Source organism: Harpia harpyja, chromosome W (genome assembly GCF_026419915.1).
Source record: "Harpia harpyja isolate bHarHar1 chromosome W, bHarHar1 primary haplotype, whole genome shotgun sequence".
Classification (NCBI taxonomy): domain Eukaryota; kingdom Metazoa; phylum Chordata; class Aves; order Accipitriformes; family Accipitridae; genus Harpia; species Harpia harpyja.
This window is the reverse complement of record NC_068968.1, coordinates 12,686,175-12,709,796: the sequence shown is the minus strand read 5'-3', so window position 1 is coordinate 12,709,796 and position 23,622 is coordinate 12,686,175.

Sequence of the window (23,622 nt, the reverse complement as noted above, 5' to 3'; positions counted from 1 at the left end):
GATCCAGGTTCTTTGGTGCGGACCCTCGCAAGCGGGGAGGCGCCCTATCCCCGGATAGCCCCGTCTTGAGGAGGTGCCGCCACCATACCCTGGACCCACGAACTCCCTTTAAATTACGATAATTGAGCAAAAGAACCTGCAGGACCCCTTAAATTTTGTGCACGAAGACCAAACGAAGACCCCAGGAGCGGGTGAGTATATAAACTGTGAGCCGTTTGGTTGGGGTGGTTATCCCGAGGTGCGACTGTGTGAGAGGTCTCTCTGAGATCATGCGAGTGCGGACCCTCCAGTAGTGCAGTTCTCGTAGCCCGCGAGGGAGCGAGTCATGACCGAGGGGAAGTGTGTGTGTGTGGATAAAGGCACCTCGGAAGATGGGGCAGAGGAAAAGCAAGCCCTCTGGACCCATGGGGACGGGGAAGACCAGATATACCCCCAGATAGTCCCCTAGGCCTGATGATAAGATATTGGAACAGTTCCCCAAGGAGAAAGGATAAGTCTAAGGAAAAGATGATTAATTATTGTATTGAGATTTGGGGTGGGAAACCCCTCAACAATCCTCATGTACTCTAGCCCGTGTTCGGGTCCTCTGAGGATTGGGTGTGTCAACAATTAAATATATGGGTAAACAATAGGAGACCACCAGCCGGCCCAGAGGAGAGTGAATATGCTGCCTTATGGATTCCCCAATCCTGGGAACCGTCATTCCTCTTTGCCTTAAGGAAAAAAAAAGACCGGAAAAACCTCAAAAAGATGATGAGGACCCCCTTTGACCCCCTCCCTATGCCCCTCAGGCCCCTCCGCCTCAGGACCCACCCCAAGGCCAGGAAATAGCCCAGGCCCAGGAGGGGTCAGATTTGGAACCTGATTCCCCGACCCCGACACCCCCTCCCAGAAGGTCTGCACGTAATAGAATAAGGCGAGGAGAGGAGAGATTGTTTCCTCTTCGGGAAATGTTAGTGCCTGGTGGGGATGGACGGGGGGGACCGGGAACGGGGTATGTGGCAGTTCCCCTTAATACGGGGGATGTAAGGGAATTTAAGAAGGAAATGGGGAGTTTGTTAGATGATCCCCTGGGGGTAGCTGAGAGGCTGGATCAATTCTTGGGACCGAATTTGTACACGTGGGATGAATTACAGTCTATCCTGGGCATACTATTTACCGTGGAAGAGAGGGACATGATTAGAAGGGCTGGAATGAGAGTGTGGGATCAGCAACATCAAGCTGGCCCGGCTGTGGATCAAAAGTGGCCTTTAAATCGGCCAGACTGAAATAACCAGGATCCGGCTCATAGGAATAATATGTCGGATCTGAGAACAACTATAATTCAGGGGATACGAGAATCTGTTCCCCGAGGTCAGAATATTAATAAAGCCTTTAGTGAACAACAGAAGAAAGATGAAACCCCGACAGAATGGCTTGAAAGGCTAAGAAAAAGTTTCCAGTTATACTCTGGGGTGGACCCTGCTACCCCTGTGGGACAGGCGTTGCTGAAAACTCAGTTTGTGGCAAAATCTTGGGGAGATATTAGGAAGAAATTGGAAAAGATTGAGGACTGGCAGGAGCAGGGGTTGGATGAATTACTTAGACTCAGAAGGTGTATGTAAGGCGAGAAGAGGAAACTGAAAAGCGGCAGACTAGGCTGCTGGTTGCAGCGGTAAGAGAAGGACAGAAGGGTGTGATAAGGAGACCCGGTAGGTCTGGTGGGGGAGATAAGGAAAGAATCGAGAGGAGAGGAGATAAAGCTGTAGAATGTTTCTATTACGGGAAAAAGGGACACATGAAGAAAGAATGTAGAAAAAGGATTCAAGATGAAAAAACGTTCCGGGAGGATTAGCGGGGTCAGGGGCTCTATGTGCTGAGGACCCCTGGTAAGAAAGAGCCCTTGATAACTTTAAAAGTGGGTCCTCAGCGCCAGGAGGTGACCTTTCTTGTGGATACTGGAGCCGAAAGGTCTACTGTAGAATCATTACCTCCGGGATGTAAAATCTCTGGAGATAAAGTTAATGTAATTGGAGCAAAAGGGGAACCTTTTAAGGTCCCCGTTATAAAAGATGTGGCGGTGGAATCAAGTTGCAGGTACGGAACTGGGACGCTGTTGTTAGTACCTGAAGCGGAATATAACCTATTAGGTAGGGATTTAATCGTAGAAATGGGGATTCGGGTGGACGTAGAAAAGGAAGAGTTAAAAATCAGGCTTCGTCCCCTTACAGAGGTGGACGAGAAACAAATTAACCCCTAAGTGTGGTATACTCCCGAAACAGTTGGAAAACTGGATATTGAACCGTTTGAAGTGGTTATTAAGAACCCCGAGATTCCAGTGAGAATTAAACAATATCCCCTTTCTAATGAGGGGAGAAAGGGACTAAAACCTGAGATCGAGAGACTATTGGGAAAGGGATTACTCGAACCCTGCATGTCCCCTTACAATACCCCGATTTTACCAGTAAAAAAATCCGATGGTAGCTATCGGTTGGTGCATGACTTAAGGGAAATCAATAAACGGACTGTCAACCGGTTCCCGGTAATGGCAAACCCACACACCCTGTTGAGTCAATTGGGGCCCGAGAACCAATGGTATAGTGTAATAGATCTTAAAGATGCATTCTGGTCATGCCCTCTAAAGGAGGAATGTAGAGATTATTTTACCTTTGAGTGGAAAGACCCAGACACTCATAGGAGACAGCAGTTAAGGTGGACTGTACTCCCCCAAGGGTTTACGGAATCCCCAAACTTATTTAGACAAGCCCTAGAACGGATTCTACGGGAATACCGGCTACAAGATGGGGTCGTGTTAGTACAGTATGTGGATGACTTACTGTTGGCAGGAGAAAATCAGGAGGCAGTCAGAAAAGAAAGCATACGGTTGTTAAATTCCTTGAGCCTTCAAGGCCTCAAAGTATCACGGTCGAAACTACAGTTTGTGGAAGAGGAGGTGAAATATTTAGGAAAGAAGGGAATGGTGGTACAGAGGCCACCCCTAAATATATCTATACATTCGGTGAAACCAGGTGATATGGTATTAATCAGAGCCTGGAAAGAATCCTCTCTCACTCCTAGGTGGGAGGGGCCCTTTCTTGTTTTGTTTACTACAGATACTGCAGTCCGGACTACCGAAAGAGGGTGGTCTCATGCAAGCAGAATCAAATTCAGAGTTCTCACTGGGAGGCGACCAGAGACCCTGATAGCTTAAAAATTAAGTTCCGAAGAAAAGCGGATGAGTGAGACTATCTTTTGTAAAGATCCTAACTGTAGATGTTATCCTTTTGTATGTTACAGGTGTAAACTCTGTAGAGAAAAGTGGTGGGATATCTTTGCCAAAGGCATAAACCCTGAGAAGTGTTGTTTCCATACAAATGAGCCCTGTCCAACAAAGGCCGAAATCGTGCATGTAACCTGCAGACGGACCGTGGCCAGAGTGAGGTGTGGAGTTTAGGAGGCGAAAGATAAGAGCTGAGAGAGCTATAAGTCAAGGTTGACTAAATATGACAAAGGAGGTTCCCCTGAAAAATACGACTGCTGCCGAGAAGATGATACACCTCGCTGCTCTAAGCAACAGAGTAGGCGGAGGAGAAGGCAGAGGCGTACTGCTGTGGGGATTGAGGTTGATGAACCACCTCCAGAAATGGCACACGAGGCCCCTTGACTCACAACTCCCAAACCCGATAACCTCAGGGCCACCCCGAAGTTTCTTATCTCCCTCGGGGAATAAAACCACAAACCAAATTAAATGTCAAAAATTTGGAAATGCTTATAGAAAGGACAAAACCACACCACTTTTCTCAATCTTATATCTAGGTATGTGGATAATAAGTCTGTTACCGATGCTGGCGAAACCTGCCTGTGGGGACGAGAACCCCCATCAGCCCTATAGGTGAACCTTGACCAGAGTAGATGATTCAAACTCCTCCAGGTGCATATGCTGTGCTCCTTCTCCTGGTCACTTAAGATAAGGAATTGCGGCTTTGGAGAAGTGCGGTCCCACCCTCCGTGGGGCCCTCTCCTCCAGCCACATTGTCCTGTTCACAAAACTCCAGCATTTTTACAGAGGCCGTTTTCTCCACCAAAGTTCTTTAACGAATGTTCGAGACATTGACTATAATTTGTCAGACCGTCACAACTCCTGGGCAAAGAAACAGCATTGAGTGGGTGTAATCACATCCCCTAATCACCCACAAGCATCTGGAAAGATTGAGAGATATAATGGACTGTTAAAGACTACGTTGAGAGCGAAACCCACCACAGCCCTCACCACAACTCTTTGGGCCCGGCCATCCTGACAGTTTTTTACCCAGCGAAGAATACACCAGTCCAAGCCATGAGCAGCCAGTTTCTCCAGGAGAATGCTGTGGGAAACGGTGTCAAAGGCCTTACTGAAGTCCAGGTAAACAACATCCACAGCCTTTCCCTCATCCACTAAGTGGGTCACCTTGTCATAGAAGGAGATGAGGTTGGTCAAGCAGGACCTGCCTTTCATAAACCCATGCTGACTGGGCCTGATCACCTGGGCATCCTGTATGTGCCATGTGATGGCACTCAAGATGAGCTGCTCCATAACCTTCCCTGGCACCAAAGTGAGACTGACAGGCCTGTAGTTCCCCGGATCCTCCTTGCGGCCCTTCTTGGAGATGGGCGTCACATTTGCTAACCTCCAGTCAACTGGGACCTCCCCAGTTAGCCAGGACTGCTGATAAATGATGGAAAGTGGCTTGGTGAGCACTTCCACCAGCTCCCTCAGTACTCTTGGGTGGATCCCATCCGGCCCTATAGACTTGTGTGTGTCTAGGTGGTGTAGCAGGTTGCTAACCATTTCCCCTTGGATTATGGGGGGTTCATTCTGCTCCCCATCTCTTTCTTCCAGCTCAGGGGGCTGGGTACCCCAAGAATAATTGGTCTTACTATTAAAGACTGAGGCAAAGAAGGCATTAAGTACCTCAGCCTTTTCCTCATCCTTTGTGACTATGTTTCCCCCTACATCCAATAAAGGATGGAGAATCTCCTTAGCCCTCCTTCTGTTGCTAATGTAGTTATAGAAACATTTTTTATTGTCTTTTACAGCAGTAGGCAGATTAAGTTCTAGTTGGGCTTTGGCCCTTCTAATTTTTTCCCTGCATAGCCTCACAACATCTTTGTAGTTGCCCTGAGTTGCCTGCCCCTTCTTCCAAAGGTCATAAATTCTCTTTTTTTTTCCTGAGTTCCAGCCAAAGCTCTCCGTTCAGCCAGGTCAGTCGTCTTCTTCCCTGCTGGCTCGTCTTTTGTCACATGGGGATGGCCTGCTCCTGCGCCTTTAAGATTTCCTTCTTGAAGAATGTTCAGCCTTCCTGGACTCCTTTGCCCTTCAGGACTGCCTCCCAAGGGACTTGGTCAATCAGGCCCCTAAACAGGCCAAAGTCTGTCCTCTGGAAGTCCAAGGTAGCAGTCTGTTACCCCATCTCCTTACTTCTCTGAAAACAGAAAACTCTTCTCATTTCATGATCACTGTGCCCAGGACGGCCTCTAACCACCACATCACCCACAAGTCCTTTTCTGTTTGTAAAAAACAGGTCCATTGGGGCACCTTCCCTAGTTGGCTCATTCACCAGCTGTATCAGGAAGTTATCTTCCACACACTCCAGGAACCTCCTAGACTGTTTCCTCTCTGCTGTGTTGTATTTCCAGCAGACATTTGCTAAGTTGAAGTCCCCAATGAGAACAAGGGCTAGCTATTGTGAGACTTCTTCCAGCTGCTTATAGAATTTTTCATCTGCCTCTTCATCCTGGTTGGGTGGTCTATAACAGACTCCCACCATGATATCTGCCTTGTTGTCCTTTCCCCTGATTCTTACCCATAAACACGCAACCCTTTCATCACCATCATCAAGCTCTAGACAGTCAAAACACTCCCTAACATACTGGGCTACCCCACCACCTCTCCTTCCTTGCCTATCCTATATTATTATTGGGCAGGCCACCACAAAGGTACCCTTTCTCACCTGGATGTTCAAGAACGCTATTCAATGAATCTCTGCACATAAATACAGAGACAAGCTAAAATGAGTGTAGAGGAGGATGAATGCCTTTCATCTCGGATCAAAATGAGATGCAGGGAAACATGTTAGAAAATCAAGGCTAGGTCAACGTTTTCCTTGCCAAAGAAACTATATGAGTGATCAGAAAAAACCCCAAGTTAATTTGCTGAGAGCACATTGGATCACACATCCTTCTGTTAACTGGAGCATGTTCAGCATAAGTCCGTTTAAGTCAACAATTTGTCTGTATTTACTGCTCTGTAACTAAGAGGGGGGAAATTTTCCATGTTCTTTTTCTTTTTGTGTTTTCCTTTTCTTTATTTCCCTATGTGGTCTTCTCTTCAGTACTGTCTGACCTTACTTGAATCCTTTGAGCTTCTTTAAGCCCATGTTAAGACAGAGTCCTCCAAGCACAAAGACTGAGATCTCTTTTCAAGTCTGTAAGCATCAGTGCTTGCCGAGTGAAGCATCCCCTCATCTTTCAGCTCAATTGTCCTGTAATCACAAAATGTGACAGGCCTGAAACCACCCACCAAAAAACCTAAGCGTGAGCATTATAAAATTAGCCACATGAGGGAATATGCATCTGTACCTGGGTATGTGTGTGCGCATTTTATATCAATGGTGAATTGCCAGATTTGAAGCTGATCATTTTGCTGTTGATTATTGATCCAGTTTCATTGTTTCTTATTGCTCTGAGGAAAGCACTGTATCACAAGCTAAAGTCATGGAGGTCACTAATTTGCTCTCAAAGGTATTTTTGTATGCTACAGCTACGCTGTCATTTTTGTTTTTTCATTCTCCCATTTTCTCCTTTTCAGTATCTTTTTTTTATAAGAATGTCAAGAAATGTCTAAAGGAAACATTTTTTTTTTCTTGATTATCAAACATTACCATCATCTTATGCATAGCCTTATGAATGCTGCATTGGGCCGGGTCTGAAAGTCTGTCTTTTGGTGGATGGACTCTTTTCAAAGTTCAGTTTTAAGGCAGACCCAAGTTTTTAAAAAAAAGACCTGTTGGATTATTTTTCATTCATCTTGAGAGTGAGGTGAAGAGAACACCTGGTAACACCTATGAGGAGCACAGTGGGTGGGTGAGTGCACAGTTTCCCTTCCTCCACTCCCCTTACAGACACACATCTCTGACTTTTGCATGTAATTTGCTTTAAAAATATCTGCAGAGGACCTGGGTAGGAAACCGCAGGGGGAATCTTGCAACATTTTCTCGAGAATAGGTACTCCTGGTTTTCTCTTTGCTTGCCTGGGAAAGGTGTGTGGAAAGACCTTTGGGATGCAACCTCCTCAAGCACTCTCATGATCCAGATGTTTTCTGATTCATGATTTTCTTACTGTAGCATTTTGATGCAGTTTTTGTTTTGATTTTGCTAAAACAAAACACTCCCAGTAATCGAGCGTGGAAAACGTGTTTAGTGGTTAGAAGAGGAAAGCAAAAGCCAGGACATCCAGGTTCTGCTTCCCAATCAGCCACTGACTCAAGTTGAGTAAGTCATGTCACTCCTCGCACTTCAATTTCTTCCTTATAGTACAACATTACTTACTTCCAGACTGTTGTTGTAATGCTTAATTTATTCATGTCCATGAAGTCCTTAAAGATCATGAAATGAAGGGCATTACGTAAGTGCAACATATTACTGATATTCTTCTTACTTATTATTCATCATAACTTAGGATGGAAGGAAAGCCAAATAAGTTTCCCAAACACTACAATGTTAGGATTAAACTGTGTTGCTAAAAATAGCCAAGAAATGTCGCTCCAAAACCATCATGTCAAGGTTAGCTATCTTCTTAATATGAAGGAAAGATTTGATTTAGAAAATTAGGGCCTGATTCAGTCAGCCCTCCCACATATAGGTAAATTCACTGTGATTGGGTAGTTAACTAGATGAGAAAGGGGTTGCAGAATCAGACTCTTAATACTTTCACTTGTAATTGTCTGCAGTAGGGTTTGTATTACGATCAGTTACATTAACTTAAATATCCTGGTGTATACGGAGCGGTTAAAAGATGGAATTTTGGTCCGTGGATCAACACTGGGGGAGAAATAGATAGCCGAGAAAAACGCAGTCAGCACAGAATGCTGACCACGGAGATAAGAGAGCTGAGCAATACTGGGGGAGGACGGGCAGCAGGCTGTTGCACAGTACAGCTGTGAGCATGGTCGGCGCGTGACTGCTGGATTATGACAATATGCCACGTGTACAAAGCCCATGAGCCAATAGACAGGATGGCTATGGCGCGTGCAGCGCGCCTGGCCAGCGAGCGCATGCGTCATAGGCTCCCTATGTTACAACCGAGGCATGTTTTGGCACCCGCTGGCCACGTGTGCCGAAACCCGTTCCTCTGCAAATGTATAAATACTGGGATTTCCCGAAGAGCATCGGGCTGGTGTACGGCAAGGCCATCGTTGCCTCCGTGGGGACGCCCGCGTAAAGCTGGCACCTACCGATTGCTGGGCTGAGCTCGTGGCGCAAGACGGCACAAGAATGTACGGATGGTCCATCTTCCTCACAGTCCTCGGGTCGGTATGTTAATTTGCTTTACAAGATACCCTTAGCATAACGCATGTCTAGTTAATAAATGCTTGCTTTTTCCCTTATAGTCAGTGTGTGTGTGTTCGCCTTCTCGGGAATCCTCGAAACCACCCTAAAACACCTGGGGTATATTATCTCTTTGAAACATATATACAATTAATGTATATATATACATTATATATATACATTATATATATACAATTAATGTATATATGTAACACTGAAGCTTAAGAATATTTTTCAAGCTATACTGGCTGCTAACTCTTGTGAAAGGTTGTGGTAATTTTCAGTGCATCTGAAAAAGAAGGCAATTAGTTTGTAGAGTTACTAAGTTATATATTTGGATTTTGTTTTTAAACACTCTGTTTTTGAAAGTATTGAACATCTCCTTTATAGTGCTTTTCACGAACTACTCAGGATTTCCAGGAAGCAACACAAGAGCAATTAAGGATTTATCACCTTTAGGCTCAGTGTGTAAGATCCAGGCACAGAAGAATTTTTCTTATTTTCTTATTTTCCCCTCATTCCAACAGTTAATTTTATTTGGTCCCTTTCTACTGAGTCTTCATTTTAATCTAATTGTCTCATTTAGCCCTCCAAGCCTCTTGTTAAGGGGCAATAAGCACTTTAAAAGACAATTATTCTTCATTATTAATTTAAAGAATGAAATGCCCAACTTTGACACAACTTTGTCAGAACTGAAGTTTTACCTTTAGCACTACACTTATTAACCTCAGTGGGAGAAATACCACTGACATATAAATTGTGTTTTGTTAAATATTTCTTCTGGTATGACGACCTCCATTCTGTTTCCCATTGTTGCTCTATGCAATACATTACTCTGTACAAGTCTCTTGTTGGTTCCACTGAACATTTTTTTAAAATAAAATAAAAGTTAGATCAAAAGGCAATGGACCAAATTACTTGTTCTACAGCTCCACTGAAATCCATCACCTTAAGGATGAGCTTGGCCAGCTGGTTCAAACTTTGCATTCATTTTACCATATAGTGGGCCAAATTTCCTTTCATAAATCATAGAATCATAGAATAGAAGGGACCTCGAAAGATCATCTGGTCCAACCTTTCATGGGACCAGAGCAGTTGTTCATATCAAAGTGAGATGGGGGGCTAGAAATTTTAGGAGAAATATATCAGCGTGGTTACTTATTTTAGATATAGGTAAAGGTTTTAATGATTATGGTAAAGAATGGATTTGGGTAGGAGCTGTTTAATGATTATCTAACTTATAATAAAGTTTCAATGGCAATAGACATAGTTCAAAGGGATGAGGGACAATGATTAATGTATATGTTGTTGCAACCAACTGAAGCAAGAGAGAGTTCCTGATGAGAAGCAGGAGTCGACCCCAAGAACTAGCCAAGATCAGCCACACAGTTTGAACAGAAGCCAAAGGACAACTGCGCCTGTGCAGAAGCAAGAGGTAAAGAGTTCATCGCGAGGAAGACATACAGCCTTCATCTTTACGACCACCACAAGGAGGCATTGCGCAGGCTCAGTTAGGAGGGACTTAGGGAAATGACTTCTTGGGACTAATTTTAATATGAAGCGGGGATAGGTCATGCATATGTATAGACATATTGGGAAATCTTATGTATATGTAACACTTGACTGTTTAAATTTGAAGTAAGTTGCCGCGTCAGGTGCGGACTACCCCCCGTGCTGCCCAGCGCTGAATAAACATACCTACTTTACAATCGCACTGATTGTGGAGTCTGTTTCCGCACGTCAAAAGCAGTCTTGCAAGGATCCATAATTTGACATAAGGTTAAATTTGGGTAGTGTACCACAGCTCATCTGCAAAACATTCAGGGAAGTGTGATGTTTAGTTCTTGATAATGTACTACATTTATGAAAATTATATGATGGGTGTTATAGACGCTCGTGACAAATTGGAGGAGCCAATTTGTATTAAATGACAAGATCGAATTTATTAGCAAGCGATAAGAGAGCAAAACAGCGCTGGGCGGCCAGGGAGACAATGCTCCGCTAAAGGCTCGCGCCGAAAATGGGGAAGAGTCCCTTTATTTATACAGTTTCTAGTTTCTGTCTACGTGACGGCTCGTATCTTCTGTATTGCGTGCGCGTTTGTGTCGTCAGTTGTTAGGTGGTCGTAATCTGCCTTCAGGTGGCGGCTGGTATCTTCTGCATTGTGTGTGTGTTTGCGCTGTCATTTGTTTGTTAGGTGGAACGTCTTTCGTTAATCATCGGTACTTAACTGGATACTGTGGTTTTAGATAAGCGAGGAATGTCTCTACCCCTGTTATAAGTTTGGACAAAGGTCCAGGAGCCGACTGTGGTGAATAATTAGAAGTAATTTATTAAGCAAGCGGTAAATAGGCAAAACAGCGCTGGGCGGCCGGGGAGCCACTGCTCTACCAACGGCTCGCAACCCCCCTTCCCGTAGCCACAGTTCTTATAGTCCTCTATTTCCGGTATATGTGTCATTTTCGGTATACGTATCTTCCTTAGTGTACTCCGCGTCTGCGCCGATCTGTTGCTAGGGGGGTCTTTTTCTGCCTTCTGGCTTCCTTGGTGTACTCCGCATCTGCGCCGATCTGTTGCTAGGGGGGTCTTTTTCTGCCTTCTGGCTTCCTTGGTGTACTCCGCATCTGCGCCGATCTGTTGCTAGGGGGGTCTTTTTCTGCCTCCTGGTGATTGCTGGGATGAAGGCCCCCAAGTCTTCCTCCTGCGACTGCCCTGTGCCACTCACTTGACACATGCGTGTTTTATTACCTTTTATAGGCCCTAAGTCTTCCTCCTGTGACCACCCTGGGCCCCTCACTTGACACATACATGTTTTATTACCTTTTGTATAAACACAAGGCTTGCACAAACATTGTTTACATTACCAGTTATCTGTAGTTAATGCAAGACTCCCTCCTTCCTGTTTTAAGGCCGACATCTGGTTTTTCTACTAACATAAGCAAGATTTGATTAACAAACGCTTATCTATTATCACAATCCCCCCTTTTTCTTTGTCCCATTTTGTTCATCAAATCGTCTCACTGCTTCTTTTGGTCTTTCTAAGATAGGGGCTTCTTCGATTTGCAATTCGCCCTCTCTAAGTTGTTCATATTGACTTCTAATTAGCATCAACTGTGCTGCTTCCAACCTCCCCTTAACTATGGTGATTAATCTATTAAAAATGCATGGTCCAAAAGTAAGTCCTAAAACTAACAAAATGAGTGGCCCAGCTATCGTTGATAATAAGGTGGTGAGCCAAGGGGAGTGATTAAACCACGATTCGTACCAACTTTGCTGCATTTCTCTTTCTTTTTTTTTTCTTTTTTCTAATCCCTCCCGGAGTTTAGTCATGGTGTCGCGAACCACCCCTGTGTGATCTGCATACACACAACATTCTTCTCGAAGAGCAGCACACAACCCCCCTTGTTGTAAAAACATTAGGTCTAGTCCTCGTCTATTTTGTAGGTCCACTTCAGATAATGACCTTAATGAGGACTCTAGAGCACTAATAGATTTTTCAATCTTTACTAAGTCTTCGTCTACAGCTACCCTCAAGGCTCGGAATTTCTGATCTTGTTGGATCAGTGAGGCAATACCAGTTCCTGCTCCAGCTGCCCCTGCAGCCATTAACAGGCCTATAGTTAACGCCGTAAAAGGCTCTCTTTTTTGTAAGTGATGTTCCCGTACAGTGTGGTAATCGTATACAAAGCTCTCTGGATGGTAAATTATCTTGGGGACGATTATCACTTGTATGCAGTACTCATCTCTTTCATTAAACACTTTTAGAGATAAACAAGGGGTAATTCCAGTTTTAGAACAAATCCATTTAGTATTTCTTGCGGGTATCAGCCAGTCTGCTGGAGGTTTCCCTTTTAGTGAGGTTTTTACTCCACATAAGTGATCTTTTTCTAATGGGATTTTTCCCAGGCATCTATCCTTTCCGGAGACTTGGGATAAAGTTATTCCCTGCTTTTGTCCCATTTCTTTTCCCCATAGGCATTGGGCAGGGTTTGAACCATTGATTCTTTTAAATTTAAAGGTCACTCCCATGGCTTCATAAAACGGGGGTTTGATGCCATAGCAGAGCCAGCAATGTTCAGTTAGGTTTGGACTAGTGGCATTGAGCACTTGGTAGCTTGCTTGAACAAGCTTCCACAATGAATTATCTTCAATTTTCTCTTGCGGCTCATTCTCCGGAATAGAGGCGACATTAATTACCTCTGTGGCAGCATTATCCTTTAATTCCTTTAATTCTTTTGTCTCCTTTTCTCCTGCAAGTACTGAGTTGGGGCCGACTCCTATGGGATCATTTGGTAAAACTTCTTTCCTGATCAAGATCAGACCCCCTTTATCAGTTCCTGTTTCCCAATATCGCATTCCCCAGGTTCTACCTACTATCCACCCAGGATCTGAAAGGTTGGATACATTTATATATATGTATTCACAACTCCCAAGCCAATAGCCAATTGTCGCACCAGCAGAGTCGCGTTGAGGTGGCGTGCATCCAGGGGGCCCCCAACCTACTGTTATATAAGGATCCTTGCCTCCCCCTGGTTGCCAATCTGAGGCGACAGTTTCACATCCCCAATAAGCACAGTAATATTCATTCGGATAGTTACAGTATCCTTTCCCAGGGTTTGAATTGGGACAAAAATAAAATCCCAGGCTGGGGTGGCATGGTTTTCTGGGGACTAATTGACAGAGAGTGGGAGTAAAACTTGGGGCTCCTGGCGTAGTTATGATTTGGATATTTTGTTGGTCCTCCCACCTGCTTAGAGTCCATTTATAGGGTTGATGTGCGTATTTGTGTTCCCCTTGAGAATTTCCCAGATACAATAGCAGCAATAAAAATACCAAAATGCGTCGGGATTGTGGAGTATGCTTTTGGCCAATTGTATTCAATGGATTTGATATCTGTGGTGAAGTGTATGCCGTGTTGTTGCCATTTGGGTCGGAATAACGGCTGTAATCACCAGGAGATGTTAAGCTTTTAGCCTGAGAGTCTGGGCTAACTTCGAGGCAATTCATCCAATGCTCTTGTACCATCCCATTCTTTGGGCTCTCGGTTTCTCTTCCCCACCTTTTTACTCCTCTGCCTCGCCCGTCTACTCGGTTGCTTCGAGCAACGGGGTGTGCCATCTTCTCGGCAGCAGGGGTATTCTTCAGGGGTTCTTGTACCGATTTTTTTTTTTTTTTTTTTTTTAAACTCCTGGTGAGTCGCACGTATTCCCTTTAAGGCTTCACGGCAACACACTTGAGTAATTTCAACTATATAAGGAATGGGTTCATTGTGATAGTAACAATATTTTTCGGGATTTATACCTAAGCTAAAGATTTCCCACCACTCTCTGGACCACTCTTTTAGTTGTCCTGTTGAGACTTTTACTTGTAAGGCCAATTCAGTTAAATTCCTCTCCTTTCCCAGCACTCTCTATACACCTCTCTCGGGGGCTCCCCTTTATGGCAATGGGTCCACCACTGTTCCCGACACACTTTGCAAGCATAGCATACAAAAGGGTAACGGTTACAGTCAGGGTTCACACAAGTAATTAATAACTATATCATCAGTGCATGTGTAGTCCAGACCGACCCACAGCCTCACTTATATTGTTTACCCATACAGCAGTTACGTTCTGGTTCATTCGTGTCCTTTTCTCAGGGTGATTTTTAAATCATTCCTCCTTAAGAGGACAGGCCCAAAAGGCATCCTTAAGGTCTATTACACTGTACCATTGATTTTCAGAATTCAGTTGACTAAGCAGGGTGTGGGGGTTTGCTACCACGGGGAAATCTGGTGACTGTTCTTTTATTTATTTCCCGTAAGTTGTGGACCAATCTGTAGCTCCCATCAGGCTTCTTTACAGGGAGAATTGGGGTATTAAAAGGAGACATTAAAGGTTCTAGTAATCCTTTACTGATTAATCTCTCTATTTCAGATTTAAGTCCCCTTTTCCCTTCTTGCGACAATGGGTACTGTTTTATTCTCACAGGTACTTCAGGGTTCCGAATAGTGACCTCGAAGGGTTCAATATCTAATTTTCCCACCGTCTCTGGAGTGTACCATACTTCGGGGTTAATCTTTTCTTCATCGGTCACAGTAAGGGGGCACAATCTTATTTTTATTTCTTTATCTTTTACTTCTAGGTTAATTCCCAATTCCACAATCATATCCCTCCCCAATAGATTATATTCTGCTTTGGGAACTAACAAAAATGATCCAACCCCATATTTGCATTTTGATTCAATCATTACATCTCGTATGACGGGAACCTTGAAGGGTTCACCTTTTGTTCCTATCACATTAACTCTTTCGGGAGATATTTTACATCCTCTAGGTAAAGTTTGTACCGTAGATCTTTCAGCTCCGGAATCCACTAGGAACTCCACTTCTTGTTGCTGAGGTCCCACTTTTAAAGTTATCAAGGGCTCTGTTTCTTTTGGGGTCCTCAGCACATAGAGCCCCTGACCCCGCTAATCCTCATTAAACATCTTTTCATCCTCTATCCTCCTTCTACAATCTCGCTTCATGTGTCCTCTCTTTTTACAATAGAAACATTCCACGTCCCTTGTGTCTTTCACGGTCTTTCTTTCAGATAGTTGCACAGGGGTCCTTTTAGATCTATCTCTTGGACCTCCCCCCTGGCTTCTCATGGCTGCAAAAGCTCCCTTTTGCCCTTCCCTCACTGCTGCTACCAAAATCCTTGTTTGTCTCTTTTGTGCTTCTTCCTCCCTTCTTACATAAACCTTCTGAGCTTCTCGGAGCAGCTCATCTAATCCCCTCTCTTGCCAATCTTCCATCTTTTCTAATTTCTTTCTAATGTCCATCCAAGATTTTGCCACAAACTGGGTCTTTAATAATGCTTGACCCACAGGAGTTGCAGGGTCCACTCCTGAATATAACTGGAGACTCCTTCTTAATCGCTCTAGCCAATCAGTAGGAGTCTCATCCTTCTTTTGTTGTTCACTAAAGGCTTTATTGATATTCTGACCTTTAGGGACCGATTCTTTAATTCCTTGAATAATAATTGCACGGAGATCAGCCATATTAGCTCGGTGCTCAGGATTCTGATTATCCCAATTGGGTCTTTGATTAGGCCACTTTTGGTCTGCTGCCGGGCCCGCCTGATGTTGCTGGTCCTATATTCTCATCCCAGCTCTCCGAATCATGTCCCGCTCTTCTAATGTGAATAATATTCCTAAAATTGCCTGTATTTCATCCCAGGTATAAATGTTGGGCCCCAAAAATTGGTCTAATCTTTCAGCTACTCCGAGGGGATCTTCTAACAGATTTCCCATCTCTTTCTTAAATTCCCGGACATCTCCGGTGTTTAGTGGGACTGAAACGTAGCCGGCTCCCGGTATTCCAGCCTGACCCCCACCCCCAGGGACAAGGACTTCTCGGAGGGGAAATAACTTTTCTTCCCTAGCTTTACTCCTTGTGATCCTTGTGGAAGGGGCCTGAGGAGTCTGAGGGGTATGGGAAGAATTTCCGCTCCCCATGTCCGAATCGGAATCCCCTGGGTCATCCTGACCCTCGGCAGCGGGAGGGTTGGGGGGTGAATCAGGCGGCTGAGGAGCATAAGGAGGGGGCCACCCGTAAGCATCATTTTCAGGGCATGACCTCCCTCGCTTCTTTTCCTTTAAGACAAGTACAGATACCCTCTCATCCCCTTGCGGTACCCATAAAGCGGCATATCTTCTTTCCTCAGGGTTAGGGGGTCCTTTATCATTTACCCATAAGTTCAGTTGCTGACATACCCAATCCTCAGAAGACCCAAAGACTGGCCATATTATATGGGGATCCTTAAGGGATTTCCCTCCCCAAACTTCTATACAATAGTATACCATTTTCTCCTTACTTTTATTTTGCCTTTGTGGGGGATCATTCCAATATTCAAGCATTAACCCCAGCGGACTATCCGGGGGAATATCCGGCAGTTTCTTCTGGCTGCCACCCATGGGATTAGAGGGCTTGCTCTTCCTCTGTCCCATCTTCCGGAGTGTCTACTCACACACACACACACCGCTCCCCTCGGTCATGACTCGCTCCCTCGCGGGCTACGAGAACTGCACTACTGGAGGGTCCGCACTCACTTGGTCTCCCCGAGACCTCTCAGCCGTTACACTCCGGGATACCCAACCCCAACCAAGTGGATTACCGCAAAATACGAAAATACTTACTCACTCCAGAGTCTTCACTTGGTCTTCGTGCACAAAAATTATGGGGTTCTGCAGTTTCTTTTGCCTATTTACCGAATTTGGAGGGGTTCAGGCATCCAGGTCTCGACACGGGAGATTCTCACTCTGGGGCCATCCAGAGATGGGGCGCCTCCCCAGCGTGTGAGTCCCGAGTCGCAGTTGCCTGGATCCGAGTCACGGCACCAAAATTGTTATAAGTTTGGACAAAGGTCCAGGAGCCGACTGTGGTGAATAATTAGAAGTAATTTATTAAGCAAGCGGTAAATAGGCAAAACAGCGCTGGGCGGCCGGGGAGCCACTGCTCTACCAACGGCTCGCAACCCCCCTTCCCGTAGCCACAGTTCTTATAGTCCTCTATTTCCGGTATATGTGTCATTTTCGGTATACGTATCTTCCTTAGTGTACTCCGCGTCTGCGCCGATCTGTTGCTAGGGGGGTCTTTTTCTGCCTTCTGGCTTCCTTGGTGTACTCCGCATCTGCGCCGATCTGTTGCTAGGGGGGTCTTTTTCTGCCTCCTGGTGATTGCTGGGATGAAGGCCCCCAAGTCTTCCTCCTGCGACTGCCCTGTGCCACTCACTTGACACATGCGTGTTTTATTACCTTTTATAGGCCCTAAGTCTTCCTCCTGTGACCACCCTGGGCCCCTCACTTGACACATACATGTTTTATTACCTTTTGTATAAACACAAGGCTTGCACAAACATTGTTTACATTACCAGTTATCTGTAGTTAATGCAAGACTCCCTCCTTCCTGTTTTAAGGCCGACATCTGGTTTTTCTACTAACATAAGCAAGATTTGATTAACAAACGCTTATCTATTATCACACCCCCACATGCGATTTCATGAACAAAGTTAACCAGTTCATTACAATGGGTTTATCTGTTATTGTTGTTACCTCAAAGCCGAGACATTTCAACTAGTTTGGGATCCCACAGAGTAAAGCATTCTGAAGATACGCAGCAAACTCTTTCAAGAGTTGTTCGTTGATATGCTAAAGGTACCTAAAATGTGTCTACAAAGGGAGTAAAAAGATTCCTCCCCTCACCTGCTCTCTCTCATCTCAACTTCTCCCCCTGCCCCTCACCCCTCCCCTGAGTTTGAGCAAAGGTGAATTTGCATGTGTGAGAGACTGAAAGAGTTAATGTCTCAAACATTGTGGTGGGGCAAGTTCTGCTTAAGGATGAACTCTGCATAACAACGAACCCTGCATAGCAAGGAACCACAGATTAAAAGAAGCAGATCAGCACAGATCAGCACAGGACATCAGCAACAGGAATCAAGCTGGAGGATGCACAGCTCCGTGTTCTGATATTGTGGTGGGTTGACCCTGGCTGGGCGCCAGGTGCCCACCAAAGCCGCTCTATCACTCCCCCTCCTCAGCTGGACAGGGGGGAGAAAATATAACAAAGGGCTCGTGGATCAAGATAAGGACACTTTAATAAAGTGAAAGCAAAGGTCGCGCGCGAAAGCAAAGAAAAACAAATTATATTATTCTCTACTTCCCATCAGCAGGCGATGTCTAACCACTTCCTGGGAAGCAGGGCTTCAGTACAAGTAGTGGTTGTTCCGGAAGACAAAAATGCCCCCCTTCCATCTCCCTTTACTTAGCTTTTATATCTGATCTGACGTCATATGGTACGGAATATCTGTTTGGTTAGTTTAGGTCAGCTGTCCTGGCTATGTCCCCTCCCAAGATCTTGCCCAGCCCCAGCCTGCTGGTGAGGGGGGGGCAAAAATGTCGGAGAGAGAGCCTTGATACTGTGCCAGCACTGCTCAGCAGTAGCCAAAACACTGGTGTGTTATCAACACCTTTCTAGCTACTGATGCAGAGCACAGTGCTACGAGGGCTGCTATGGGGAGAATTAACTCCATCTCAGCCAGACCCAATACAGATATGCTGAGCAGGGCAGCTCACCATGCATGGCCAAAGATCAAACAATGGTCATGTCTGCAGGGAGGGAGAAGTTACTCCCCAAACGACCCCCAAGCCCACTGACCTATTTCCCAAAGGTTTTGAAAACACAAACAGCGCATGACACCTAATTAGCCTAATGAGTTCAAGTGCCCAACTGAAAGAGGGGCAAGGTGATGATAAAGGGACACAAATTGAAGCCCCACACACGTGCACCCACCAGAACTGGAACCCTAGGCTGACTGTACCAATGCTGGACCCAGGACCGGTGAAATCTTTCTCTTTTCTTTTCCTCTTCCTCTCTCTCTTGCGCTCTCTTTCTTTTTCCTTTTTGTGGGAGAACTGTGGGAGAACTTGTGGGAGAACGAGGGAAACTGCGTAAGGCACAACTGTTATTCTCTGTTTGCTAGCACAAGACACTACTGTTCTTTGTTATAAGTTTGCTGAAGTAAGCACAAAAAGTAGAACAAGGTCGGGCGTACGTGACTGATAACAGGAGGGCAACGTGACCGAAGACAGGGTGCAAGACAGCATGCAGGTGGAGGAACTATTCGCGTGATCAGAAGACTTTATCCAATTAGACTATTGTTTAAGCGTGTGAACGGCACGTGTTAACCAATCAACAAATGGCTTATGTGTGAGTAGATACTAGAAACATATATAACCGAGTGTTGCGCAGTTAATAAACGGAGAAACCGTTTGATCCACAGTATCTGTGTTAGTCCGTTTTCTCCCCAGGGCGAGTCCCTGGCGATGCGTCATTTTCCCTAGATTGTCGCAGCGGAGAAAGCGCGGCACCTTTTTCATAAGCCCTCCACCTCATCCCTTTAGACATAAACCCGTTGACCAAGTCTGGGACTAGGAGTGGATCCAGCCACCCCTCGGCTCTTCTCTGAGAAGGAGTCTAGAAAGCAAGGGGGTCCACTCTGAACCTCGTGACTCAACAGGAGGGATCTCCTTATTCCCTGAATTGATGCATATGGTTACCACGGGTTACACGGTTTACTGAGGTAGTTTCATGCCAATTCCTGTTGAGAGAAACCATGCCACCTATTGTTAACGCCTTCCAAGTTCAGTTTGCTTCTGCCATGAATAAAATGTTTAACTGATCGTTTGGTGTCATTTCAGCTTAATTTAGTCCAAGGGAATTCCAAACTCAGTACAACTCCCTGGTCTTTCCAGCCTGGGTCATGACAGCATGTACCAGTTTTGAAGTGCCCACATAGATACTAATGAGCTGAAAGTTATTACTGGTGCACAGACTCTCTTAGCTATGGAGGATGTGCATTTTACCATTCAGTATGATGTTTTCCTAAGTATATACTTAACTTCCTATGGCTAATATAACCCTTATATCCCCAAGAACTTTTCAGTCTAATGTTATTTTTCCTAGTAGCACATCCCTGAGATGAGGCCAAGGGTCTGTATTTTTAGAGACAGGTAGGCATTATTCTGCTCTAAAATTTTGACAACTTTTTTCCTTTTCCAAATGGATATTGGCAAGCAGGATTCTGGCAGATGTGGTCCACCGCAATGAGCTACAGAACAATCTCAGGTGTTTCTGCCCCCAGCTATCTAACTTGGTCCCTGTGCTAGAGGCTTGCCATCCCCAGTGCTGGTAGCAGGGATGCAGGTTTGCATGGTTCACCATTAGGTGTGCCAGCTTCAGCTGCTGTTGATGGCAGCATTTGCTAGGCTGTGACAGGGCAGGCCCAGGTCTCTACCAAAACCTGTGGGAACAGGCTCCAAACCACCTGTTATGAGTTTGTGTGGCATGGTTGGGGTTTTTTTGGTAGCAGGGGAGGGGCTGCAGGGGTGGCTCCTGTGAGAAGCTGCTAGAAGCTCCCCTGGCTCCAAGTCGGACCCACCTCTGGCCCAGGCCGACCCAATCAGTGACATTGGTAGTGCCTCTAGGATAACATATTTAAGAAGGGGAACCTGCAATGAGTAGTGGGATTGGAATGTGAGAGGATCATCTATACAGATACTGAGGTCAGTGAAGAAGGAGGGGCACCCGAGGAGGTGGATGCCCCTGCAGCCCGTGGAGGTGAATGGTGGAGTGGAGGCCCCTGAAGATGGCCATGACTCCATGGGAAAGCCCGTGCTGGAGCAGTTTGTGACTGAAGATTGGCCTGCGGAAAGGACCCACACAAGGGAAGTTTGTGAGGAACTGCAGCCCGTGGAAAGGACTCACATTGGAGACGTTCGTGAAGAACTGTCTCCTGTGGGAGGGACCCCATGGTGGAGCAGGGGACGAGTGAGGAGTCCTCCCCCTGAGGAGGAAGGAGCGGCAGAGACAATGTGTGGCGAGCTGACCCCAACCCCCATTCCCTGTTCCCCTGTGCCGCCGGGGGGAGGAGGTAGAGAGAACCGGGAGTGGAGTTGAGCCGGGAAGGAGGGGGGGGGGGGGGGTGTTCCAAGGTTTGGTTTTACTTCCTTGTTTTGATTTGATTTGTAGTAAATTAAATTGATTTTGTTTCTTCCCCAAGTTGAGCCTGTCTTTTGCCTGTGACCATAAGTGGTGAGTGATCCCTCCTTGTCCTTATCTCGACCCACGAGCCTGCCTTTATATTTTCTCCTCATCCCACCGTGGCCGGGGTGTGGGGGAAGAGTGAGCAAGCAGCTGCATGGTGCTTTGTTACCGGCTGGGCTGAAACCATGACACAGAGCAACCCAGCTGTCACTCACAGAGCACTCTCATTTCTGGGTGTATTTCCACCAGTACAAGGCCCAGAAATTATGTGGTTTATTTAAAGCCTCCAATAAAAGCAGCTGACAGAATGTAAATATGCGTGGTAGATCTCAGGACAATAAATTTACTCTCTTTGTAAATAAAAAAGATTCACGAAAATCTTTATTAATGGTGGTTTTTAATTTTGTTCAGGGGACACAAGTATAAATTGGGAGAGGAGTGGCTGGAGAGCAGCCCTGTAGAAAGGGAGCTGGGGGTGTTATAGACGCTCGTGACAAATTGGAGGAGCCAATTTGTATTAAATGACAAGATCGAATTTATTAGCAAGCGATAAGAGAGCAAAACAGCGCTGGGCGGCCGGGGAGACAGTGCTCCGCCAAAGGCTCGTGCCGAAAATGGGGAAGAGTCCCTTTATTTATACAGTTTCTAGTTTCTGTCTACGTGACGGCTCGTATCTTCTGTATTGCGTGTGCGTTTGTGCCGTCAGTTGCTAGGTGGTCGTAATCTGCCTTCAGGTGGCGGCTGGTATCTTCTGCATTGTGTGTGTGTTTGCGCCGTCATTTGTTTGTTAGGTGGAACGTCTTTCGTTAATCATCGGTACTTAACTGGATACTGTGGTTTTAGATAAGCGAGGAATGTCTCTACCCCCACATGCGATTTCATGAACAAAGTTAACCAGTTCATTACAATCCCCCCTTTTCTATTTTATCCTGATTTTGTTCATTAAATCGATCCAATGCTTCTTTAGCCCACCCGAGGATAGGAGTAATTCCTCCGTCCCCGATTTGTTCGTATTGCTTCCGGAGCAGCATTAAGTGTGTAGTTTCTAAGCGCCCTTTAACAATAGCGATTAACCTGATAACTGGCTTGAAGTATATCTCACAATGGGCTGACTTCGGGTGTAAGAGTCGAGGGTTTGATTTTTTTTTTTTTTTTTTTTTTTTGTTGATACGTCCAGGGTGTTATTTCCAGTGACGTTTATGTTAGGAGAGATTGTAACAGTATGTACAATACTGTTACTATCATCTTCCTCTGCTATGACTAGATTTGGTCCGATCGCTGAAGGAGGAGAAAATTTGGCTGTTTCTTTTCTTATTTGAAATAGGCCACCCCTATCAAATCCATGTTCCCAGACTCTTACCCCCCAAGTTTTCCCAATTGTCCACACAGCTTGGTCCTGGTTCAATACTGTTAGGTGTAATAGGTTACAATTTCCTGCCGTTATCACAGTTCCGTCTAAAGAATGCGTCGGCTGAATGCACCCCGAGGGTCCCCCATTGCACAGAAAGATATTTATCTGGATTCTTAACAGCCCAATATCCTGTAGTTATTGTCTCACAGCCCCAATATCCACAATAAAAGTGACCAGGGTAATTGCAATACTCTCGTCCAGGGTTAGAGCTTGGGTACCAGTAGACTGCTCTTTGGTTAGGTTTTCCCCAATTGTTGTTACAGGTATCTGTCATATAGATTCTTAATAAATCACAAACCATTACTTCAAACTTCGGGGGACCCGCCGTGATGTTTTCTTTTATTATGTTTGAATCATCTACTCTGGTCAAGGTTCACCTATAGGGCTGATGGGGGTTCTCGTCCCCACAGGCAGGTTTCGCCAGCATCGGTAACAGACTTATTATCCACATACCTAGATATAAGATTGAGAAAAGTGGTGTGGTTTTGTCCTTTCTATAAGCATTTCCAAATTTTTGACATTTAATTTGGTTTGTGGTTTTATTCCCCGAGGGAGATAAGAAACTTCGGGGTGGCCCTGAGGTTATCGGATTTGGGAGTTGTGAGTCAAGGGGCCTCGTGTGTCATTTCTGGAGGTGGTTCATCAACCTCAATCCCCACAGCAGTACGCCTCTGCCTTCTCCTCCGCCTACTCTGTTGCGTAGAGCAGCGAGGTGTATCATCTTCTCGGCAGCAGTCGTATTTTTCAGGGGAACCTCCTTTGTCATATTTAGTCAACCTTGACTTATAGTTCTCTCAGCTCTTATCTTTCGCCTCCTAAACTCCACACCTCACTCTGGTCACGGTCCGTCTGCAGGTTACATGCACGATTTCAGCCTTTGTTGGACAGGGCTCATTTGTATGGAAACAACACTTCTCAGGGTTTATGCCTTTGGCAAAGATATCCCACCACTTTTCTCTACAGAGTTTACACCTGTAACATACAAAAGGATAACATATACAGTTAGGATCTTTACAAAAGATAGTCTCACTCATCCGCTTTTCTTCGGAACTTAATTTTCAAGTTATCAGGGTCTCTGGTC